The 19,406-nt window shown below is 42.8% G+C and overlaps 1 protein-coding gene across 1 annotated transcript in view; it reads left to right on the top strand.

Annotated features, from left to right (window-relative positions):
• The first annotated feature begins 1,343 nt into the window (after positions 1 to 1,343).
• rnf224 (ring finger protein 224) overlaps positions 1,344 to 19,406 on the top strand; it is a 47,125-nt gene continuing 29,062 nt past the window's right edge. The window contains exon 1 of the mRNA XM_068011896.1: positions 1,344 to 1,421. The gene's annotated coding sequence lies outside the window, so the exon portion shown is untranslated. The remainder of the gene's footprint in view (positions 1,422 to 19,406) is intronic.

Genomic DNA, 19,406 nt, shown 5'->3' with positions numbered 1-19,406 from the left:
TAATTCTGTCTCTACAGGCAAATTGAGAAGAGATTCTGAATAAAGTGCTTCATAGACCTTTGATGAGGTAGATGGGAAAGAAGATGATGCCAAACATCATAACAAATCCGGCCATTATCAGGAGACTGAGCCAGCAGCAGTTACTGGAGAAAATCCAATACCTTGAGATCTGTGGTGTGTGGTGGACACCCACCAGATGTGATGGGTTCGAGAGTTCAGGGTTGGGATGGGGCAATAGTTGTAATGTCACCACAGTTGCAGTATCTTCGTATTCATCCCTCTTCAGCCAGCAGAGCCGAGACCCCTCCAACCAAACCTGCTGCCTGGTTTGGAGCCCCGGGGGGAAGGTGGACATCATCTCCAGGTCGGGGTTTAGCTTGGGGACTCCTCCCAGTGGGATGGAGATGGCAGTCCGGCAGAGCGGGCACGGGAAAGTGTCATTCTGTTTCATAAAGATGCAGATTCGCGCCAGGCATTCCATGCAGAAAGTGTGACCACAGGACAGCAGCAATGGTGTCTTGGAGGCATTGTCATAGACAAAGTAACAAATTGGGCATTCAAAAATAGTTCTCTGCAGCTCAGTCTCCTCCCTCTGAACAGCCATGTGCTCAGGAATCACCAGGGACCACCAGCTCCATTCTGCAGCCCTCAGCAGGGGAGATTTTGCAGGCTCCTACTGCAAGTTCCAATTAAGTTGGAAGAATATCACGCCACAGGGTTCTGAGCTGGAAAGTTCCAATATAGCCTGGGTGTTGCCCTTTTTTCCCCAGAGACTGGTGTTTCTCTCTGTAATAAACTGCTTCTTTAGAGAGGTGTGATTGATGCTGAGTTTGGCCACTCGCTTTGTGCTTGACAGATATGTCCAGGTGGAAGAGTCTCTCGCCCTTGCTGTGGGACCTCTCTGTCCTCTCTGCGAATGTGTGTGTGTGTGTTTGCTGTCTGTTTCTAAGCACTGGACTCTTTGTCCGCCTGGTTACCGCCTTCATTCAGCAGCCGCTCAGTCCGAGTCTGCAGCGTCGAGCTCCTCCTTAGCAACTGGTCAAGCGGCCGGGACTGACTCCCCTGAGTCAGCAGCTGGATCGGAGCCCGGGGAAAAGGCAGCTCTGAACGCAATCGCTCCCCCCAAACGGATCCCTGGGGCCGAGGCAGGACTGCGACGGTACATGGAAGTAATCCAGGCAGCCAAGGCTGGAAGGGGGTGGTGAAGAGAAGGATTAAAACGGTATGGCAGAGGCATGGGGCTCGAGATCCGAGGGAAGAATTAAAGGGTTAATAAACACCTCAGAACTCAAGTCATCCCTCTGGGTATGAGAGATTCAAAACTCCATCCAAAAATCCAATGGATGTCTAAGCTTCACTTACATAAGGTCTTTCACAACTCCCAGTCTCTATGCGGGTAACGTAAGAAATAGAACAAGTGGGTAAGACGCTCAAATTCGTTGCAAAGGGTATGAAGTAGTGCCATCGCTGAGATATGACTGCAATTTAGGCATGACTGGGAGGTAAATATTCCTGGTTTATAGGGTCTTTAGAAAGGACAGGGACATTGGAAAAGGAGGAGTAGCAAAGGGACATAATTACAGCATTAGAGGGGAAGTCAGTAGAATTACTATGGGTAGAATTGAGGAATAGAAAAGGATCTAAGACTTTGGTGGAAATTGTTTGTAGACTGCCAGAGTAGTTGGACACATACACGTGGAGATCAGAGAAGCCTGTTGCAAAAGCAGCGTAGTTAGAGAGGGAGACTTTACATTTCACGGAGACTGGGGGAAACGGAACAGGTTGAGTCCCAAAGACAGTGAATTTCTTAATGTATTCAAGACTGTTTTCTGGAGCAATATGTTCTTGAACTGACAAGATAACGGGCCATATTAGATTTAGTTATGAGCTTGAATCAGTCAATAATCTAACAGTAAGAGAAAACCCACCAACAGTGACCATAATATTCAATAGGTTGGAGAGGGAGCAGGGTGAGTCACAAACTACAGTTTAAATTAAAGTAAGGCAGACTTTGGAGAGATGAGGCAGAAACTGACCACAGTAGACTGAGCAGAACTATTGTGTGATAAAACTACAGATGAACAGTAGTAGAATACAAGACCTACACATACCCCTAAAGGGCAGGATCTGGTTAACAAGAGAAGCGAGATATAGTATAAAACTAAAAGAAAGGACTTATACAAAGGCAAAGAAAAGTAGCAATCCCACTGACCAGGAGAGAGATAAAGAACAGCAAATGGAAACAAAAAAAAAGTGCTAAGAGCTGCAAATAGGGAATATGAGAAAAAGTTTGCAAGGGATATTGAGGATGGCTAAGAGTAATGTGGACCCCTTAATGACAGACACAGGTGATATTGCAGTTGGAAATCAGGAAATGGCAGACTTACATTACGGCTTTGTATCAATCTTTACAATAGAGGATGAGGATAAAGTACCAGGATACAAAGAAATCGAGCAATAAATCAAGGGAGGAACTAACTCCATTCAATATAAGTTCAAAGAAATAGTGTTGGAGAAACACATGGGATTAAATATAAACAAATCTCCAGGACCTGATGGATATCAAAAAGAGTAGGTGAGCAAATTGTTGATGTGTGAGTAATGATCTTCCAAAACTCTCCTGATTCAGGAGTTATCCCCTTGGATTGGATTACTGCCAAAGTCACTCCAATATTTACTAAGTGTAGGAGATTATAGAAACACAAAAGCAAAATACCAAGGATGCTGGAAATCTCAGCAGGTCTGACAGCATCTGTGGAGAGAGAAACAGAGTTAACATTTCAGATTGATGACCTTTCATCAGAACTGGGAAAGTTAGAGATGTAACAGGTTTAAGCAAGTGAAAGAGGGGAGGGTGGGGAAAAGAACAAAAGGGAAGGTCTGTGATAGGGTGGAAGGTAAGAGAGATTAAATGACAAAGGAGTTGGTGGTGCAATGCCAAAGGGAGTGGTAATGGGGCCAGTAACGAAACAAATAATGTGTGTAGAGGAGATGTGAATGGTAGAATGGTGAACAACTGCCATCCAAAAGCAAAAAAAAAATCAAGAGAGAAACCAAAACCAGCAAAGAAAAAATAAACAAAATAGGGGCAGAGATCCTGGCCTGAAATTGTTGAACTCAACGTTGAGTCTGGAAGGTTGTAAACTGCCAGTTGGAAGATGGGGTCCTGTTCCTTGAGCATATGTTGAGCTTCATTGGAACACTGCAGGAGGCTGAGGACAGAGAGGTCAGAGTGGGAGCAAGGTGGAGAATTAAAATGACAGGCAACTGAAGCTCTGGGTCACGCTTGCAGACTGAATGGAGGTCTGTGAAAAAGCAGTCACCCAATCTACTTTTAATCTCCCCAGTGCAGAAGAGACCACTGCGAATACAGTGTACTAAATTGAAATAAGTACAAGTAATTCGCTGTTTTATCTGGAAGGAGTGTTTGGGGCCTCGGATGGTGAGGAGAAAGGAAGTAAAAGGGCAAGTGCTGCATCCCCTGTGCTTGCACTGAAAGGTGCCATGAGAAGTGTTTCGGGTGATTAAGGAGCAGACTAGGGTGCTGCAGAGGGAATAGTCCCTTCGAAATACTAAAGATGAGGGGGAAATGTGTTTGGTCGTGATATCATGTTGGAGGTGGTGGAACTGTCAGTGGATGATCCAATGAATACAGAGGTTGGTGGGGTGGAAGGTGAGAACAAGGGGAACCCTATCATGTTTCTGGGAGGGAGGGGAAGGGATGAGAGCAGAAGTGAGTGAAATGGAATGGACACAGTTGAGGACCCTGTAAATGATGGTGGGTGGAAATTCTTTGTTGAGGAAAAAGGAAGACATATTGGAAGCACTAGTATAGAAAGTTTCTTCATCAGAACAGATGCGTTGGAGACAAAAAAATTGCAAGAATGGAATAGAGTCCTTACAGGAAGCATGGTGTGAGAAAGTATAGTCAAGGTAGCTGTGGGAGTCAATGGACTTATAATGAATATTGGCGGATAGTTTATTCCCAGAAATGGAGACAGAGCAATAGAGTAAGGGAAGGGAAGAGTTGGAGATGGACCATGTGAAGGCAAGGGATAGATGGAAATTGGAAGCAAGTTGATGACATTTTCCCGTTCAGGTGAAAGCAGGAAATGGCATTGATACATTCATCATTGTACCAGAAAAAGAGGTGCTCGAGGGGACCTGAGTAGGACTGGAAACAAGAATGTTCCACATATCCCACAAAAAGGAAGACACAGCACTCATGTGGGTTCCCATAGCAACACCTTTTATTTGGAGGAAGTGAGTGGAGTTAAAGGAGAAGTTGTACATGTGAGAACAAGTTCAACCAGGCAGAGGAGGATGGTGGTGGATGGGGATTGGTTGGGGTTCCATTCAAGGAAGAAGTGGAACCCTCATACTGTCCTGGTAGCTGATGGAGGTGTAGTGATTGGATGTCCATGGTGAAAAGGAGATGGTTAGGGCCAGGAAACTGGAAACTGTTAAAGTGACAGAGAGCATCAGAAAAGGCGGGAAGAGACTGGACAAGGGGAGAAAAAAATGGAGTTGAGATAGAAAGAAATCAGTTCAGTGGGGCAGAAACCAGCTGAAACGATGGTTCTACCAGGGCAGTCCTGTTTGTGGAACTTGGGAAGGAGGTAGAAGCGGGCTGTGCAGGGTTGGAGCAACTATGACTATAGGGAAATTATAGGTCTATTAGTCTAACATTAGATGTGGTGAAGTTACTAGAATCTGTTTCTAGGGTCACAGTGACTGATTTGGACAAATATGAGCTGATCAGAGAGTCAGTATGGATTTGTAATGGGTAACTCATATACAATGAACTTAGTTTAATTTTTTGAGGCGCTAACAAACATAGTAAATAAGCAAGTGTCTATAGATGTTATGTATATGGACTATTCAACTAAGTTCTACATAAGAAACTGTTAATAAAAATGAGAGCGCATGGATTTGGAGTCAGCCTATCGACTTAGGTAGGGAGGCAGGAGACAGATGGATATGTACGCAGTTTGGCAGGAGGGAGCAGGCGATGGCGTAGTGGTATTGTCACTGGACTAATAACCCAGAGCAGAAGGTGGAATTTGAATTCAATTAATGAACCTGGAATTAAAAGCTAGTCTAATGATGACCATGAAACCATCAATGTTGATTGTTGTAAAAACCCATCTGGTTCACTAATGTCCTTTAGGGAAGGAAATCTGTTGTCCTTATCTGATCTGGCCTACATGTGACTTCAGACCCACAGCTATATGGTTGACTATTAAATGCCCTCTGAATGGCCTAGCAAGCCACTCAGTTGTATCAAACTGCTAAGAAGTCAATACTCCCTTCCTAATAGCACTGTGGGTGTACCTAGCCCACATGGACTGCAGTGGTTCAAGCAGGCAGCTCACCACCACCTTCTCAAGGGCAATAAATGCTGAGTTACTTACCACAGAATTCCCAGCCTCTGACCTGCTCGTGTAGCCACAATATTTATATGGCTGGTCCAGTTAAGTTTCTAATCAATGGTGACCCCCAGGACGTTGATAGTGGGGGATTTGGTAGTGCTAATGACATTGAACACCAAGGGGAGATGGTTAGATTCTCTCTTGTTGGAAATGGTCATTGCCTGGAGCCTGTGTGGTGTGAATATTACTTGCCACTTATCAGGCCAAGCCTGAATGTTGTCCAAGTCTTACTGTGTGTGGGCATGGACTGCTTCAGTATCTGAGGAGTTGTGAATGGTACTGAACACTGTGCAATCATCAGTGAACATTACCACTTCTGACCTTATGATGGAGGGAAGGTCATTGATGAAGCAACTGAAGATGATTGGGCCTAGGACACTAGCATGAAGAACTCCTGTAGTGATATCCTAGGGCTGAGAGGTTTGGCCTCCAACAACCACAACCATCTTCCTTTGTGCCAGGTATGACTCCAACCAGTGGACAGTTTTCCCCTGATTCCCATGACTTCAATTTTGCTCGGGCTCCTTGATGCCATACTTGGTCAAATGCTGCCTTGATGTCAAGGGCAGTCACTCTCACTTCACCTCTTAAAATCAGCTCTTTTGTCCATGTTTGAACCAAGGCTGGAGCCGAGTGGTCCTGGCAGAAATCAAACTGAGCATCAGCGAGCAGGTTATTGCTGAGTGAGTGTCTCTTGATAGCACTGTCAATGACACCTTGCATCACTTTGGTGATGATTGAGAGTAGACTAATGAGCAGTAATAGGTCAGATTGGATTTGTCCTGCTTTTTGTGGCCAGTACATGGGCAATTTTCCATATTGTTGGGTAGGTGCCAGTGTTGTAGCTGTACTGGAACTGCTTTGCTAAGGGAATGGCTAGTTCGGGAGCACAAGTCTTCAGTACTACAGCAGGTTATTGTCAGGGCCTATAGCCTTTGCTGTATCCTGTGCTTTCAGCCATTTCTTGATATCACATCGAGTGAATCAAATTGGTTGAAGAGTGGCATCTGTGATGCTAGGACTTCAGGAAGAGGCTGAGATTGACCACCCACTCGGCACTTCTGGCTGAAGATCGCTGCAAATGCTTCAGCCTTATCTTTTGCACTGATGTGCTGGGCTCCCCCATCATTGAGGATGGGAATGTTTGTGGAACCTCCTTCTACAGTTAATTCTCCACCTCCATTCATGACTGGATGTGGCAGGACTGCAGTGTTTTGATCTGAACCATTGGTTCTGGGATTGTTTAGCTCTGTCGTGTGCTGCTTCTGCTGTTTAGCATGCTTGCCGTCCTGTGTTGTAGCTTCACCAGGTTGGCACCTGGTTTTTAGGTATATCTGGTGCTGCTCTTGGCATGCTGTCCTGCACTCTTCATTGAACCAGTGTTGAATCCCTGGCTTGATGGTAATGGGAGTGAGGGATATGCCAGGTCATGAGGTTACAGATTATGGTTGAATATAATTCTGCTGCTGCTGATGGCCTATACCAACACGGAATCAAGGTGGGTAAATAGAGTAAAGATACAGATCAGCTATGATCTAACTGAATGGTGGAACAGGCTTGAGGGGCTGAATGACCTTTTCCTGTTCCTATATCCCAAAGTGCTTTACAGCCAAGAAAGTCCTTTAGAAGTGTAGTTACTTTTGTAATGTAGAGAAACACAGCAGCCAAACAGCAGCAAGGTAAATGCCCAGATAATCTATTTGGTGACGTGGATTGACATGACAAAGGAATGCCACCAGGCCCCCGCTGAGTTCCCGATCTCAAATTCCAGTTGAATTGAGCTGCAAGTCCCAATTTTGCTTTTATTGTCTGTGAGTGTCAGAGTGTCAGAGACTTGCATTTCTCTCTGTAAGAATTGCCTCTTCCACTTCCCGCCCAGACCCAAAACAGGGCAATCGAATGAATCCCTGTGGTGAGAAATGACGGCAACCCATGTGCGGAACTCCTGAAGAAAGCACATTTCCCACTGACTGGGCCACACAGGACTGAGGTCAGAGGTTCTTATGTCAGCACATCACGAGGACAGGCTCCTGGTGCACCTCCCACTACCCCCCAGCCCCCTGCAACCAGCAGGAGCACACCACTGAAATGGGAAAATTCTGCTGATGCTGCAGCAAGACACTTGAGAGGAAAGTAACTGTGGCCAAAATAGCAAGGGCGTGTTCAGCTGTGTTAGGGTTCTGAAGCCCATTAAGGGCATGTAGGGCTACTGAAGGATTACTCAGGGTGGAATTTGGTGGAACAATAGGTCCTTGATAGATTAAGGAATCAAATTGGGCTGCTGGCCCTGTCAGCATTCACCCAAGGGTACTCAAAGAAAAGGGGGCTGTGCTCTGCGAGCTCCCTGCTCATATATTGAACAAGCCACTGGGATTGTTCCTGGGACTGGAGAGAGCCCCATGTGGTGCCAACATTTAAAAAGGGCAACAGATCTGAACCAGGAACTCATAGGCTTATTAGTTTAACTTCCAATTATAAACAAGTTACTAGAAAGGATCATTAGAGATACAATGAATGACCATCTAGACAGAGTCTAGAGTTAGTAGAGAATCTCAACATGACTTCTGGCAGAGAAGATCCTGCTTCACTAACCTGGTTGAATTTTCCGAGGAAGTCTCCAAGTTGATGAGTGTAGGTATCAACTTTTGTAACTTGATTTTCCAAAAGCCTATAACAAGGTGCCACACAATAAGTTTCGAAGCAAGGTTGAGTCATGTCGGATTGGTTGGCAGATTTAGGCTGGGGTAAGAAACTGGTTGCTTTTTTGAAGACAGAAGCTTATTATTAATCATGGTGGCCCTATGTGGGGATAGATTACTAGTGAAAATCCGCAGGGATCGATGTGGGGACTGTTGCTCTTCCCCTTCTTTATCAGTAACCTTGGTAAAGACATTGAGAGTTCAGAGATGATGCAAAGAGTTGTGTGGGTGCAAGGACCTTAAATGAGGAAAATAGATTACAAACACATCTAGATGTGGAGAATGGACCAGCGTATAACAGATGCCTTTTAGTATAGATAGCTATGGTAAGATGCATGTGGGTATGGCTAATGGCAAACGTGTGCTCCATGCAGGGTTGCATTCTTAAGACTCTGGAGCAGGAAAAAGATTTTGGTATTATAGTACATAGATCTTTGAAGGGCAATGATCAATGTCATGTCAATTAAATAGAAGACAAGGAAATTCCATACGGTCTCTATACTAGGCCTTGGCTAAAGCCCATCTAGGGAACTGTGCCCAGTCTGGTTCCCTCACATAATGAGGCAATAGAAAAGGTACAGAGATGGGGCACTAGATTGATACTTAGTTTAAAGACAGTAATCTTCAGGAATTGGGGCTTTTTCATTTTCTTTGGGGTTGTGGAGGTAGAAAAATAGGGGTCACGACATTTGGAAGTTGCCCTTAACATTATGTGGCAGGCTTGATGGAGCATTGGTCGGTGCAAGATACATCACAGGACAGTTGGGCATAGCTGTGGGTCCACCACTGCGGACATTGCTAACATCACGTGGAAGTCGAGTGCTTATCTGAGAGGGAAGGAAGTAGAAAATGAGAATTGCTGAAAATAGAGACATGTTGTCGAAGCTTTTCGTCTTGCACTCATCAGGACAATACGCAAGAATAACCAATGTAAGGGAAAACAACAACTTATACTGCATAAGAAGAGAGTGCTGATTGTTTGGCAAGTGAACTCTGATTAGTAGAGGCATTGCCATGGAGAATGCACCAGTTTACGGTGACTGACAGTTAACTGCCAAGCTTTGTTTGAAAGGTAGACTGGACACTTTTGAGGGCAAATTTCGGTCCAATCATGTCCCTCCCGTGTTTGCAATGGGAATGGTACAGGCTGTACCCAACCAGTCCGTGCTCGCAAAACTCAAAACACAGTGTCCAACATTAGATGTGATTCCGCAATTGGACAACATTTGCTAAATAATCCGCAGTGTGCTAAGAATTACGCTGACAACCAGTTTAAATTGTCAGTAGAGCTCGCAGTGTGGTGCATTTGCGCATATTGGAAGCTACATATATTCATACACAGGGCCCTGTTCTTTGCAGACAGAAAGAACATGTACACACATTGCGCCTGTTTCAGCTGAACAAAGTGACAGCCATTCGCTGGTTCATTCCTCAGAACAATGCCTTGACCAATCAGAGTCAAGTTGCCTGGTTTAAATTTCAAACAAAGCTTGTCAGTTAACTGTCAGTCACTGTAAACTGGTGCATTCTCCATGGCAATGCCTCTACCAATCAGAGTTCACTTGCCAAACAATCAGCACTCCCTTCTCATGCAGTATAAGTTGTTGTTTTTCCTTACATTGGTTATTCTTGCATATTGTCCTGATGAGTGCAAGACGAAAAACTTCGATAACACGTCTCTATTTTCAGCAATTCTCAAGAAGTAGAAAATATTATACCAGGAACAGCAATGGGGAGCAGTGCAGGAATCCATACCTGCCCAGTTGATACAAATCACCATCAAGAAGAGAACATTTGAATTGGAATGGAACTGTATTTGCACCCTGGATATTAATAATATGTGTTTAAAATCTTTGTGGCTTGCACATTTTAATATTTCTCTGCGTTGATCTGCAATTTATGGCTGGCAACTTTTTGCCAACTCATTCACAGGAGGAGGAAATAGATATACTGCACACCTCACTGTAACTTTTTCCTTTCTCACTAATTTTCACCATTCTGTCTCTACTGTCAGCCACAGCTCAGTTGGTAGCAGTCTTACCTCTGAGTTAGCGATTATAGTTTCAAGTCCTGCTTTGGTCACTTGAGCACAAAAATCTAGACTGACATTGCAATGCAATACAAAGGGAGTGCTGTGCTGCGTTTCAGGTGGAATGTTAACTTGCAATCCTTTCTGCTCTCTCAAGTGGATGTGAAAGATTCTGTAGCACTATTTTGAAGAAGAGCATGGACGTTCTCCCTAGTGTTCTGGCCAATATTTATTCCTCAATCAACACCGCAAAAAAAATCTGGTCATTTTCATATTGCTGTTTATGGGACCTTGCTATGCGCAAATTGGTTGCTGTGTTTCCTATGAGCCTCTGTCAGTGGGCTATTTAACAGAGGAAGCAATGGAACTGGATCTGATTCTGTCTTCATCAGCATGTGCATATGCACACTTGCACACACACACACTTGAAAGCATGCACATACATGTGCACACACACACACCAGTAGATTGCACACACATACCTGCACACACACACATGTATGCTTGCCTACATGCAGGCAGACACACAAGCACACAAATGAACACACAAGCATTGCACGAACGATCTGTTCATACTTGATTCAAGTAGGACGTTCAGCTGTGTAGGGCTTCACTATACTGTGGCGGAATAAATTAAGTCTGTGACTCAATAGCCTACTTGTGCATTACAGAAAGAAAACTTGCTTTCATATAGAGCCTTTCATGTCCTTATAATTCCCAAAGTTTTTCACAGCCAATAAATTTATTTTTGAAGTGTAGTCATTGTTATGTAAAGAAATACAGCAGCCAAGTTCCTCAAACAACAATGGAGTTAATGACCAGATTATTTGTTTCTGATGGTGTTGGCTGAAGGATAAATGTTGGCCAGGACACCAAGAGAACTCCCCTGCTCTTCTTCAAAGATGGCCATGAGGTTTCTTATGTCCACCTGTCAGGCAGATAGGGTGTTGGTTTATGTCTGTTCCAAAGACGGCACTTACAACAATGTGTTAATTCTTAATGCTGTTCAGTAATAAGCTGAACACTGTGTACACATTCAGCAGCATAAACCTAGAACTGGGGTTAATAAAAAAAACTCAAGGTGAAAACCAAGCTGACTCCATAGTACTTACACAGTCTGTTGCACAGAAATGTGTTATCTGAATGCCTAATAAAAATACATAAAAACATGAGTCAAAAAAGAACCATTCCACCTTCGAATCTGTTTTGTCTACAGGCCGTGTATCATAGACCCTACTTCCATCTATTTCATCTTCTGAGTTCTATATAACTATCCAGTTAGTGGCCAAAGGCAATCAAACAAAGCTCCAGAATATTCATTCACCTTTATGGCTTTATTTCCAATCCTGACCTGCTATCCTCCACTTTTAGAAAACATTTTATATATAAATACCTTATTAAAAATCAGTTGTAAAGAAAGACTTGCATTTATGTAGCACCTTTCCATACTTCAGGATGTCTCAAAGCACTTTACAGCCAATGGAATATTTTTGAAGCATAGTCACTGTTGTAATGTAGGAAACATAGGGAGAGTTTGCAAGTTCTCCCTGTGACCGTGTGGGTTTTCACCGGGTGCTCCGGATTCCTCCCACAGCCAAAGACTTGCAGGTTGATAGGTAAATTGGCCATTATAAATTGCCCCTAGTATAGGTAGGTGGTAGGGGAATTGAGGGAAGATGGGTATGTGGTAGGAATATGGGATTAATGTAGGATTAGTATAAATGGGTGGTTGTTGGTCGGCACAGACTCGGTGGGCCGAAGGGCCTGTTTCAGTGCTGTATCTCTAAATAAATATAATAAATAAATGTAGCAGCCAGTTTGCGCACAGCAAGCTCCCACAAACAGATAATCTGTTCTTAGCAATATTGATTGTGAGATAAATATTGGCCAGGACACTGGGGGGAACTCCCCTGCTCTGATTTGAAATGGTGCCATGGGATTTTTTACATCCACCTGAGAGAGCAGATAGGGCCTTGTTTTAACACTTCTTCCACAAGGCAGCATCTCCGACAGTGGAGCACTCCCTTAATACTGCAGTGTAGTGTCAGCCTAGATTATGTGCTCAAGTCTCTGAGTGCCACAATCTTGTGACTCACTGAGCCACAGCTGACACCATATGTAGAATAGAATCATAGGATGGTTACAGCACAAAGTGAGGCCATTCGGCCCATCTTTTCCATGCTGGTCTCTGCAGAGGCAACTCAGCAAGTCCCTGCAATTGTCAGATGAATACTGAAAAATTTTTTCTATTGAGAAACCAAGGTGAAGAGCCATGGTGCGTGTTGCAAGTCAAAATGAGAGCAGAGACAAATCAGAAAATACTAATCAGATGCATCAATCTTGGGTTTTAAATCTCTGTAGATTGCAGAAGTAACTAAGCTGAGGAAAGTAAGGAATTCCACCGTTTTGAAATCTGGAAAAGAACTGATCAGAGGAAGAGGCTGTACTAAGAGTCCTGATTTAGATATGGTGATGATGCAGAAATAAAGGTGAATGCACAGGGTGAGACATTTGGAGATTAGAAGAAACAAGGCCAGGAGGAATTACCATGGTACTGCTGATAAACTAAAGAAAAGAAAGTTTGTAGTGACCAGTGAAAGAGATTGGAGGCTGGAGGAGAGAGAGCAGTCTATCAGAAACAAAGCTTTTTCAGCGTCGCTTGTCCAGGGTACATTGGACAAGGGCTATTTTGAGGAGCCTCAGAGCACCAGTAGAGGTTTCCTGCAGCCTCAGCCAAGCTCCAGAGGTTTGCAACAATGCCTAAGGATAGAAGATGTGTTTCTTTCTCTGTGAATCTGTCTGATTCTAATCTTCTTAGAGGTCTAACTGAGCAGGGGATCATTTCACAACATATGTCCTCAGATTCCCTTTCAAACAAGTTAGGAAAGAAAAATATCCTTGAAAATAGAAACAGTTAACGGAAGAAAATAGAATGTTTGTGGCAATGTTCAGTGAGAGGAGGAAGCCTAATTCTCCCTGGGAATTTTTCACATTCTGTGATACGTATAGAACAGAGCACAGCCAACCCATGCAGTTCTCCCTCTCAGGCCACATTCTGTGGTGTGAATGATTCAATCTTCAGGAGCACAATAGCACCATAGATCAAAAGAAATATGGATCTAAGATTCAGTGAAACATAATCTCTGTAAAATGTAAAACTTTCAGAGATTTTCTCCTGCGGCGTTTCAGAACTTCCCTCAAAAGGGGGCCCAGCTTTGCTCTGAAGTGATTGAGTTGCAACTCTGGTAGGGGGATCACTCTAACCTAATTCATCAGGCAAGAAACCCACAGGATTGGGTGGAACGTCGGTTTTATACCCCATCCAATAGTACTCTTTTATTCAGAGTAAAATCGAGCAGGGCGTAGAAGCAGTGCTGCACCCGATCCTGTCAGTTTCCCAATGGGTGGGTTAGTTAAAATTGCTCACCGCTCCACCCCAATAGCAGAAAAATTTGCCTAGCAAAGGCCAGAGCTTAAAACTCCTCATTTAATAAAAGCTCCTCAGATTTCAACTGAATAACCCATGAGGAAATTGTATGGGAACAAAGAGTCTTTTACAGCTTATGTATGTGTGTGTATGTGTGTGTGTGTTTGTGTGTTGGACACGCCTATGGGAGTGCTGCTGCATTGCCTGATACTTCTGAGGGGAGTGTGCAACTCAGTACAAGGGCAGACAAACACCCCTGTCCTCACATGGGAAAGGCAGTCTCAGTGTGGTGCAGCATTCACTTCCCACAGTGTGGAACAGTTCCCAGTGGAACAGCATCAGGAAGGGAAGTCTGACCTGGACAAGAATAGGAGAACTGCTGAGCTGCCAGTGGCAACTGTAGATTGTGAGTATCTCATAAGGCACTCCATCTTTACTTAGACTTTAAACAGTGCACTATTTCAATAAGAGCAGGGGAGTGCTCCTTGGTGTCCTGGTCAATATGTATCCCTCAACCAGCATCACAAGAACAGATTATCTGATCATCATTACATTGATGTATGTGAGAGCTTGCTGTGCGCAAATTGACTGCAGCTTTTTTTTACATTACAACAGTGGCTACACTTCAAAAATTACTTAATTGACTGTGAAATGTTTTGGGACACTCTGAGGTTGTGAAAGGTGCTCTATAATTGCAAGTTCTTCTTTCTTTCTGTTATCATGCACACAGCCTATATTCTCAGGTTGATGCCCCCATTGTGATGGTCCAGATGGTACTGTCAAAAAGCTCTATAGATGTAGGATCTATTTCTTAATTACCTGTGGTTTTGACACCATACTGCCAAGTATAAAATAATAATCTTGCCATCATGATTAGTTTTGTTGGGTTGTTAATAGAATGGAATTAATCCCATTTATAGCCAGTTATCATAACATATAGTAATGACGTTATTCTCCCCACTCTCCAACTGCTGTTTAGAGGTGCCCTGGAATGACCCAGGATAAGGCTCATTTAGGCTGTTCCTCCCTTCCTGAAAGTGGCGGGGACACGTGTGAGCATCCTCTGTGAGAAGTACGTGAGCGTCACTTTGTGTCTTCCCTCACACACTATGGCTTCTACCAATATCCGGCCAGTGTTTAACCCTGTGCTGGTGTAAAGCTCAGGCCCACTTGGGCCATATGGTCTACTCCTGCTCCTATATATAAGCTAGTTACTAATAAATCAAATAGGGAATTCAGGAGAAACCAGAGAATAGTTAGAATGTGGAACTCACTACCATAAGGAGTAGTTGAGGTGAATAACATAGATGCATTTAAGGCAAGGCTGGATAAGAATACTAGGTAAAAAAGGATAGTAGGATATGTTATGGGATTAGATGAAGAAGGGTGGGAAGAGGCTCGTGTGGAGCAGAAACACCAGCACAGACCAGTTGTGCCAAATGGCCTATTTCTGTCTGTAAATGTTATGTACAGTGATGTGGTTGATGCTGAAAAATACCATTTAGATGGAGAGAACTAAGACCCAAGAGGCTTTGAAGTAAAGAAAATTAAATGGAAGCCAGTGACCATTCTCCTACCTTCCCAACATTAGTGGCAAAAGGTATCAAGTCTTTGGGTTTAATGGTATTCCTGGGTGTTTTGGTTTGTTTTCCAGCATCAGCCATGGCTTATTTGGTAGAACTCCCACCTCTGAGTCAGGAGGTTGCAGGCACAATTTCCAAATTGACATTCTAGTGCAGTACTGAGGGAATACAGCACTGTTGGACACAAAGATAGTGGCATTATAAGTAGTGTAGATGGAAGCATAAAATTACAAAGAGTTATTGATAGATTGCAGGGCTACAGAGAAAGGCATGGAAGTGGGACTAGCTGAGCTGCTCCTGTAGAGAGCTGGCATGGACTCGATAGGCCGAATGGCCTCCTTCTGTGCTGTGCCAGTTCTATGACTCTAAGTGAATGGGCAAAACTGTGGCAAATGGATTTCAATGTCGGCAAATCTGAAGTTATTCACTTTAGACATTAAAAGAATAGTATAGAGTACTTTATAAACAAGGAAAAGCTAGAAACAATGGAAGTCTAAATAGACTTGGGGTCCAGGAACATAGATCAATCATTAAAATGTCATGAACAAGTGCAGAAAATAATCAAAAAGGCTATGGAATGCTGGCCTTATATTTCTAGAGGATTAGAATACAAGAGGGTAGAAGTCATGCTTCAGCTATACAAAGCCCTGATTAGACCACACCTGGAATACTGTGAGAAGTCCTGGGCACCACACCTGAGGAAGGATATATTGGCCTCGGAGGGAGTGCAGCTTAGATTTACTAGAATGATGCACACACTCTAAGGGTTAAATTATGAAGATAGATTACACACACTGGGGTTGTATTTCCTGGAATTTAGTAGGTTAAGGGGTGATTTAATTGAAGTTTTCAAGATATTAAGGGGAACAGATAGGGTAGATAGAGAGAAACTATTTCCATTGGTTAGGAAGTTTAGCACTCGGGAGGCATAGTCTAAAAAGTAGAGCCAGACCTTCTCACAGTGAAATTAGGAAACACACAAAGGGTGGTGGAAGTTTGGAACTCTTCTGTAAATGGTAATTGATGCTAGATTGATTGCGAATTTTAAATCTGAGACTGATAGATTTTTGTTAACCAAAGCTATTAAAGGATATAGGGCAAAGGTGGAGTTAGGTTGCAGACCTTATTGAATGGGGGAACAGGTTACTGGGGTTAAATTGCCTCTTCCTGTTCCAACAAAAGCAAAATATTGCAGATGCTGGAAATCTGAAATAAAAACAAAAAGTGCTGGAAATACTCAGCAGGTCTAGTAGCATCTGTGGAGAGAGAAACAGAGTTAACATTTCAGGTCTGTGACTTTTCATCAGTTCTGATGTCTGTTTTTACTCCTGCTCCTATGTTTCTAGATGTTGTCTTTGGGATGGGGAATTAAACCAAGGGCCTGTCTATCCGCTCAGGTGGACAGAAGAAATCCCAAAGCACTATTTGAGGAAGAGCAGGGGAGTTCTCCCTGGTGTCCTGGCCAATATTTAGCCTTCAATCAACTTCACTAAAACAGATTCTCTGGTTATTATCACATTGCTGTTTGTGGGACCTTGCAGTGCGCAAATTAGCTGCTGCATTTTCTTACATTACAACAGCAAATATGCTTCAAAAGTACTTCATTGGCTGTAAAAGCATTTTGGAACATTCTAAAGTTGTAAAAGATTCTTTATAAATGCAAGGCTTTCTTTGTTTTCTTATGCACACACACACACACACACATATGTATATCTATATATAGATATATACATGTTATTTAATTTTGCAAGCAGTCTACACCAGTTGCTTAGCAGCATAACAAACAAGCTGCAGTTTATAACTTTGGAAAAAGAGCTTTCTTTCTTTGCCTACAATGCTTTCTGTTTCAGCATTATGTTTGACATCTCATAAACACAATGTGTGTATGGAATAATTTCAAAGAACCTTTATTTAATTCAGTTGCCCCTGATAGTTGCTCCAAGAGTTACCTAGATATGTAAAAGAAAGACTTGCATTTATATAGGGCCTTTCATAACCTCAAGAGATCCAAAATGCCTTCACAGCCAATGAAGTACTTTTTTGAAGTGTAGACACTATTGTATTATAGGGAAACTCAGCCACCAATTTTGAGTACAGCAGAATCCTACAGACAGCAATGAGATAAAAGAGCAGATAATCTATTTTAGTGATGCTGATTGACTCATCTATAGGATGCCACCCAGTGAGTTCCAGGTCCCTGGGCTGCCACCTGTCTCCTGCCACCTCCAAGCTAAAGAAAGGAAGCTTGTTTCCAAACACAGCAACATAGGAACAGGAGTATGCCATTCAGCCCCTCAAACCTGTTCCACTACTCAGTTAAATTGTAGATGCTTAGTATCTTAATTTCATCTACCCACTTTGGTTCCATAACCCTTAATGTCCATTCCTAATAAAAATAGATCAATCTCCGTTTTGAAATTTTCAATTGACCCCTAGCCTCAATAGCTTTTTGGGGGAGTGGGTTCCAGATTTCCACTGCCCTTTGTATGAAGAAATGCTTCTCTGAAATCACCCCTGAACAGTCCAAGCTAAGGCCCCCTTTGTTCCTAACTCCCCCAGCTTTTCTCTATAACCCTTAATCTTCTTAAACACCTCAACTGGATCACCTCTTAATCTTGGATATGCAAGGGAATGCAAGACTAATCAAATCAACATGTTCTCATAATTTAACCTTTTTTAGCCCCAGTATCATTCTGGTAAATCTGTGTCGCACTTCCTCCAAAGCCAATATATCCTTCCTGAGGTGTGATGCCCAGAGCTGAATGCCATACTCCGGAGGGGGTCGCGCCAGAGCTTTAAATAACTGTAACATTATTTCCACCCCTTTATATTTCAGCCCCCTCGAGTTAAAGGTCTACATTCCACTGACCTTGAAATTATTTTGTGTAATTGCCCACTAGCTTTTCGTGATAATTGTGCTTGGACCTCTGAAGCTTTCTGCTCCTCCAGAGTGCCTAGCTTAAGACCATTTAGAAAATACACTGATCCATCTTACTTAGGTCTAAAGTGGCTACCCCCAAACTTCCCCACATTGAACACCATCTATTCAGTTAGACAGCTGGTTATATTTGAATGTGATTCATAGTTATTCAAATCCAGGAAGTCCTGATTGCTATCTCCAGGGATATTTAGGGAATTGTAGTTGTTCAAATGTCTGATGTAATTTGGAGTTCTCGAGAGAACAGTGTAAGCCAGAATCAACTCTTGAGGTAGTAAGAACTACAAGAACAAAAGAAGGACTATGGATATAACAGTATTCTAGAAAAACTGTTTAGCATTAGAGTACAATGTTTTATTGATCTTCTTTTGAGTAGTGGCTAGGAATGCTACTGTAAATATATACATGTATTATAACTCTGCTCGTCATTTACTTGTTCACCTTTTGAAAAATGTATATGATTGAAACTTAAGAGCTGAAGCTGTGATGCCCAATCACTTATCAAATACGGGAGAGAAATCCTAAGGGGGCAAAAGATTGTTCAGATTACTAAAAAATAATGAACAGAAATGTTTTCTTCTTTGCTTTCCTGAAGTACACTACTGAAAGCTCAGCTGCATATCCAGAATGAAAGAAAGATTTGCATTTCTACAGCATCTTTCACAACCTCAGGATGTCCCAAAGTGCTTTGTAACCAATGAAATACTTTTCAAATGTAGTCACTGTTGTAATTTAGGAAACGCAGCAGTCAATTTTCACACAGCAAGGTCCCACAAACAGCAATGAGTCCTAAAGGAAGAGTGCTAAATTGGGGGAAGGCCAACTATACCAAAATTCGGCAGGAGCTGGGGAATGTAGATTGGGAGCAGCTGTTTGAAGGTAAATCCACATTTGATATGTGGGAGGCTTTTAAAGAGAGGTTGATTAGCGTGCAGGAGAGACATGTTCCTGTGAAAATGAGGGATAGAAATGGCAAGATTAGGGAACCATGGATGACAGGTGAAATTGTGAGACTAGCTAAGAGGAAAAAAGAAGCATACATAAGATCTAGGAGGCTGAAGAAAGACGAAGCTTTGAAAGAATATCGGGAATGTAGAACCAATCTGAAACGAGGAATTAAGAGGGCTAAAAGGGGTCATGAAATATCTTCAGCAAACAGGGTTAAGGAAAATCCCAAAGTCTTTTATTCAAATATAAGGAGCAAGAGGGTAACTAGAGAAAGGATTGGCCCACTCAAGGACAAAGGAGGAAAGTTATGCGTGGAGTCAGAGAAAATGGGTGAGATTCTAAACGAGTAC

The sequence above is a fragment of the Heterodontus francisci genome, chromosome 32, assembly GCF_036365525.1.
Source record: "Heterodontus francisci isolate sHetFra1 chromosome 32, sHetFra1.hap1, whole genome shotgun sequence".
Lineage (NCBI taxonomy): Eukaryota > Metazoa > Chordata > Chondrichthyes > Heterodontiformes > Heterodontidae > Heterodontus > Heterodontus francisci.
This window is presented reverse-complemented; position numbering and strand designations above follow the sequence as displayed.